We start from the raw sequence: 6581 nt of genomic DNA, 5'->3' as shown, positions 1-6581 counted from the left end.
CTAGAGGATTTTTATGATCAGTTACCTAGTTCGCAGGAGTCAAGTGAAGATTCCCTATGGTCCTAGTCTGAATGAGCTCTAGCCCAGGACTGGTCATTTCAAATTGCCGCCTGAAGGGTTGCGATTCTGAGTGTGTGTGTGTGAAGGCGGAGTCGCTGACACATTTTCCCTCCTCCCCGGGTGCCTCTCAGCTCCTGACTGCGGACGCGGCAGCTCCCACGTGGCAAGTCCACATTGAGTCGCAGACGCGACCCGGGATCGCGTGGCGGCTGTGGCCCTTCCTCCCGGGACCTCAGCGTCGGCTCGGTCCTCCACCGCCAGGGGGCGTGCGCGGCTCCGTGGTTGCCCGGCTCATTGGCCGCGTCGGGAAGCGTGGGAGGAGGCCTGGGGAGAGCTGTCTTCCTCCTCGGTGCGGGCGGGCGCGCGCGGCGAAGCCGGAGGAGCCGGAGGAAGCCGAGGCGCGATCGGCGCGCTCGGGAGGCGGCGGCGGCGGCACCTCCCGTCGGCCTCCGACAGGACTGACGGCGGCGCGACCGCAGAAGGGTGAGGCTCGGGCTGGCGGCGGGGCTGGGCGCGGCTGGGCGCGTGGAGGCAGGAGCGGACGGAGCAGCACGCCGGCTGCCTCGCAGCCCGATGCGGGTCTTGGCTGCCGCGGGGCCCGGCCGTCCGGAGCATCGCGGCCCGCTCAGCGGCGTCTGCACCGGGCGTTGGGTCGCGAGCGCCACCGGGCTCCGGCTGCACCTGGAAGCCGGTGTTTGCCCCTCGTGGTCCGTATCCTGCAGGTTGAGCGTCCCCCGAGAACTGGATGGGATGGACCAGCGTGCTGGATTCGAACTCTGTGCTGGACTGCCTTGACTCACTTGCAAAGTTTGCGTCTCTGCCCAACTGGAGCTGCTTTCTCCTTTTGCAAGTGAACACATAGGTGTTCTATGTCTTTGATGAGTGCTGTTCATTTTATTTTTAGTTTTATTTTCTGCTGTGTTCACAGCTGTAGTATGCATGATGGTCAGCGCTCTTATACTTAGTAATGAGTGACAGATGGACGATTTGAGATCGACACATCTAGCTGTAACTTGCGGGGAGTCATCAGCTTCAATTTACATAATTAATTCCTATAATATAGAAGTACTATCTGATAGAACGTTTGCCTTGTTTCTTTATAGGCAGAAACACATGCATACAAAGTCCCTAATTTGCATCTTTACCGTCTTAGATAGCGTTACCCAGTATTTCCTAGAGCATATTTAGTTTTCACAACTCCTCACATGGGTCCTATTACTACTACTGCTCAGATTTTACAGATTAGGAGGCCAGTTTCCTGAGATAGTAAGTAAAGTTGGATGGTAATGGCGAATCCCACGGCCTATGCTTTCCTGGAAGGTCCAGAGATAGATTTAAAATTTCCAAGTCTTTGGAAACATTGTTTCTCATACAGTGCCTTAGGGAGCACAGAGAAACCTCCATTAATGAAGAAGTAAAGTTAATAACTTCCCTGATGCCACTCACTAAGAAAAGTAAGTTACTCTCCCTTGCCCTGCTGTATTTCTTTCTGGAGGTTGCTCATCTGGTGATTTCTCTCCGGCAGTTTGCTAGGTTTTTAGTTTTATGCAAGTGATTAGGTTTGTTTCATAGAATCTTAAGACATGTACTCTACTTATTAAAACAACCAGCTGATGACTTCCAGCATGTTACAGCTCGTCACATTAAATTCAAGTCGTTCATCTGTCGTTGCTCATTACTCAGGTATAAGAGCATCATGCAAACTACAGCTGTGAGAACAGCAGGAAAAAAAAAACAAACAGAAAAAAATATTTCTTCTTTGTAGGAAGGCACAAACTATCAATGGCACATTCTCTGTTTTGGTCCCTCCCTTGGTAAGACTGTCAAGCGTCTTGTGTGATAGTTTGATTGCTGCGGGAGCATCCTCAACAGTGAGTTCCTGGTGATTTTCGTCATAACTCCTCCAAGCTTGTTAAGGCAGTTCTGTGGGATCAGCTGTGTAAACTAATGGCATCCTGCACTACCTACAATTAGTGAACTTGGAATGAGTCTTGAAGGGCATTGCATAGGATCAAAATAGGAGCTTGTAAATTTGTCTTAGCTGATACAACTTTTACCTCAGTGCCTTCTTTCTATTCTGTGCCCCTGGCTGCTGACCTACACCTGCCTTTCTGTTTGGGCAGATGGAACCACTCTGTTCCAGCACTTTTTCCTCAGGGGAGCTTTGGCTGCTGAATTCTGTGAACCTTGGTGGACTTCAGTTTTACACTTGACTTAGGTATCAATGAAGTGCAGGGAAATCCCGAAACATGAGGTTAAGAAGCTGGAAATCTGTAGCAAGTGGAATGGGAAGTAGTTACAGGAAATGAAGATCCCACCACGCTGGGTGGAAATGTATTCCCTCCTGCTCTTCCTTGTTTTCTTTCTTAAAAATAAAACAAAACCCCAGCAGAGTGAAAGCTGAAATATGGATATCCTATTTGGATCCTCCTATAGTTAACACTTATTTTTTTCATTATTGTTATTTTTTCTCAAAGGAAATTTACTTATTTTTTACCTTGCATTCTTTTCATATGTAAGGGGTGGGGCTAAGGCCCATGCTGTGGCATATGTGTGGAGAGCAGGGACCTTTTGTCGGAGTTGGTTTTCTTTCTGGGACTCGAAGTCAGGATGTCAGACTTGTCAGCACACTTACCTTCTGAGCCCTTTGTCACTGTACTTGATAATATTTGTCTGTCTGCCCATCTTTCCCCTGGTAGGATAAGGTAGGGTTAAGGTATTTAAACAGCTATAGAATTCCAAAGGAGCAAGCTAAACTAAATTTTATCTTGAAGGTCTCTGCTCTGGGTTCTAGAAATCCAATGACCATTTCAGTTTGTCAAGTGGCTATCAGATTTTTAAACAAAATGCTGCTTGGTGGAAGAGAAGATCTGTAAGAAAACACGGGGCCAGTTTGAGCTAGAGTCTGTTTTGAGCATTGCAAATAGTTCTTTCTTCCTTTCTTCACACCAGTCTCCAGATTTCCTACCTGTCTCACCCTCTTCCACCTGGCGGACCTGGCCCTGGGACTGCCTGCTCTATTTCCATTCAGAAAATAATGAAAATTCGTAGCATAAGAATTGGACTCTGGGATTTGATTCGGCGTTAGATCTGCCTTGGCTTTCATTTTGATTTTTTTTTTCCCCCTTCTTAACTTTTTCTGTGTGGGTCGGTGCACTGTAATCCTGCAGCTCTCTCTCAGCTCTGAGCCTGAGAGAATCACCCCCAAAGAGCTTGTTACACATGCCGGGTTCTTAGGCCTACTCTGAGAGTCTGATCCTACAGGTGTGCAGTAGCAGAGACATTTGCTTGTTAAAAGGCACACTAGTGATTCTGACCTCCCTGGTGTGAGTAGCACTTTATTGAGGCCTTCGAAGGACTTGATAGGATGTATTTTACTAACAACAACAACAACAACAACCCCCTAAAACAAAACAAAACCCCAAACCAAACATGTTTGGAAGCCTCTGTATTTAGACTGGTAAGCGTGTTTCTTAAAATTAATAATATACCTTTTTAGGTGTCTAAGGTTTTAGGGCTTCTCTTGTAGTGTTATTATGAGGGTTAGGATATAATATAAAGGATATTATATTGAAGGCTGGGGAATCATTCAGTCTGCTTGCCAGAGGATCTCTGGGGCTCTCAGCTTGGTCAGTCTAGCCTAATGAGTCATCTCCAGTTTCAATGAGAGACCACCTAGGGAGGGAGTAACCGAAGAAGACACCTGACAATGATGTCTGGTTTCATACACACACACACACACACACACACACACACACACACTCTCTCTCTCTCTCTCTCTCTCTCCTATACAACATGCACATACCCACACAGACATGTACACACACAAACACCACACACACATACACACACTCACACACAAATTCTGTCAGTATTTCTTCAGATGTTCAACCATGCAAGCTGTTTGTAAAGAGTTTATGAAAGGTGGCCTTGCCTGACATCTGATTGTATTGACATGAAGATTGTATTGGTGGCTGAGCTCTAAGGAGTGCCTCAGACATATCTTGAGGTGTCATTCAGTCTAGTCCCACTACTCATTTCCATTTATTTATGCTTTAGTGACTCAATAGTCTTGTTCACTGAAGTATTTACTTCATGCAGTGTTTGCGTAGGTGTGGCAGTTCCATTTGACCTCCAGCTTTTTAGCGGTCCTTTTTAGTTAGTAGCCCACATTTACTCCTGCTTCCTGACTTTCCACCTGGACACAGAACACACCGTCCTGGGCTGAATGGTTGTTAGATGTGATGGTAATAAGGTTAACAGCAATCTCTCAAAAGAGACCTGAACTCTGGCTGTGAGTTAAAAAATTTAAGAGCTGGTGGGACCCTGATGGAGTGTCTGCAGGCTAGAATCCATCTTTCTGTACTACTGAGAAGTCAGCGGAGACTACCCCAGCCTGTGTCTGAGCATCCTTTATAGATGGAAAAACTTGCTTATTTGTACTATTAGGCTGAAGGACGAACACAAGGCTGATTTCTTTTTAATCCCTTAAGTGTTTTGTTGGAAAACATTGTCAAGTGCATGCGGATCAACTGGCACATTTCTGTAATGGGCTAGCTCAGGTGCCTGGAGAGGAAAGAAAGAACTCTAGGTGTCTCTGTGGTTTCTACAGTCTCCAGAGTTCTGCTAGGAAGTGGCCGACTCAACACTGAGCTGTCTGTTGCAACCCTGCTCTCAGAGTGTCTGTCAGGCTCCGGCACGGCACCTGTTGTTGCATTAAGTCTTTGGGGCAAAGTTGGCCTAGGCTGGACACTTCCCCTAACCTGTGTTAGGAATTAGAGCTACGTTTGCCTGGGATGGAGAAGGGGGCTTTATCCAGGCTGCTGCAGATCAGGTAAGAGGTTTCTGAATTCTTCCTGGTTGCTGGCAAGGAAGAGCAATTTATTTCAAAGTAAGGTAGAAGGACAGTTAGTAGTTAATGGCAGACTTCGGAGGACACTGAAGTCTCCCCAGTGGGGTTCTGTTTTGCCTCATCTCCTTCCTGGATTTCCTTGGGTAACAGTCTGGGGGAACTAAGGAGCACCCTGGACTTGAGTGTTTCCCCTTACCCACATTTAGATGTTAACCCTCTTTTAAATCAATTTGCATCTTGTGCTGCTGAAGACAAAAGAAGAGAAGCCATAAGATATTGATTCAGATAACGGACAAATTGAGAGATGGGGCATGGTGGCACATGCTAGGAACCCCAGCATTCTGGAGATGGGAAACTGAGGTGGCAGGAGCTAGCCATTGAAATTCTGTGTCAGACAAACCAAAGCAGCCAGGAGTAGGCCATCTGTATGTACTCTTCCCAAGATGTTTCAGTAGAACAGTATTCTGAAAGAGTTGTCCTACTGACTCCTTATTTCAGGTTTTCAGTCTGTGACTTTGTATTCTCCCATTTGGAAGAACCCTGTACCACTTTGTGGGAGTGAATTTTTGTTGTTGTTATTGTGCTTTTTTTTTTTTTCTTCCTCCAATCAAAATACAAGATTAGTTTGTTTTTTAAAAAACAATTTTTTTTTTCTTTTTAATAACTTTTGTATTCCTTTTATAGAGTTTTGTCTTTGTGTTTTGGAAGTGTCTCAGGTAGCCCCTTCTGTCATTGAACTCCCTTTCTGGGCAAGGATGACTTTAGACACTATGTCCCTTCCTTTTTTACCTTTGAAGTGCTAGGATTTAGAGATGCGTACATCATAGCTAATTTTTTTTTAACTAACTCTCTCCCTTTCTCTCTGTCTGTCTGTCTCTTCCCCACATTCCTTGCCCCCTCTCACTTTGTGTAGATAATAGTTTTTTAAAAATCTGTGTCTTCTACTATTCAGTACCAAAGTGCCTTGCCAAGTTAGTATTTCTAGTAAGCATTTAGTGTTAAAGTCTTGAAAATCACTTGATGTTAAAGTCCATCTATTAAGTTCCACAATGGACAATAGTAGCAGCTTAAGTTGCATACTGAGTTATTGTTTCTTCTTGCTTTGCAGTGCTAGGGAGCCAACTCCAGGCTTCTGATGAACCACTGAGCTAAAGCCCTGTCCTTGTTTGGTTGTTTCCTGTTTTTGTTTTAGACAGGGTTTGATATAGCTCAGACTGGCCTCTTATTCTTTTTCTAGTGAAGGATAATCTAGAAATTTTGATCTTCTCATCTGTCGGTGTCACTGTTCTATTGCTGCGAAGAGACACCATGACCAAGACAACCATTTTGTTTTAAAGCATTTAGTTGGGGGCTTGCTTACAGTTTCAGAGGTCTGGTCTGCTATCATCATGGCAGGGAGCATACCGGCATCCCTGGCACTGGAACAGTAGCCAAGACTACATCCTGATGCATTGGCTGAGAAAGAGTCAGAGCCTAGCATGGGGCTTTGAAACCTCAAATCCTACCTTCAGTGACACTACCTCCAATGAGGCCTCTAATCCTTCTCAAATAGTGTCACTCCTGATGACTAAACATTCAGCTACGGGGGTCATTCGTATTCAAACCACCATTTCATCTCTGCCTCCTAAATGCTGGGATTGCAGGCATACATCATGACATCTCATTTTTT

At 45.5% G+C, this 6581-nt stretch overlaps 1 protein-coding gene across 1 annotated transcript in view; it reads left to right on the top strand.

Moving 5' to 3' along the window:
• Positions 1–397: 397 nt before the first annotated feature.
• Positions 398–6581, top strand: part of Fam3c (family with sequence similarity 3 member C) — a 48811-nt gene continuing 42627 nt past the window's right edge. The window contains exon 1 of the mRNA XM_021190625.2: positions 398–543. The gene's annotated coding sequence lies outside the window, so the exon portion shown is untranslated. The remainder of the gene's footprint in view (positions 544–6581) is intronic.

Source organism: Mus pahari, chromosome 2 (assembly GCF_900095145.1).
Source record: "Mus pahari chromosome 2, PAHARI_EIJ_v1.1, whole genome shotgun sequence".
Classification (NCBI taxonomy): Eukaryota; Metazoa; Chordata; class Mammalia; order Rodentia; family Muridae; genus Mus; species Mus pahari.
This window is presented reverse-complemented; position numbering and strand designations above follow the sequence as displayed.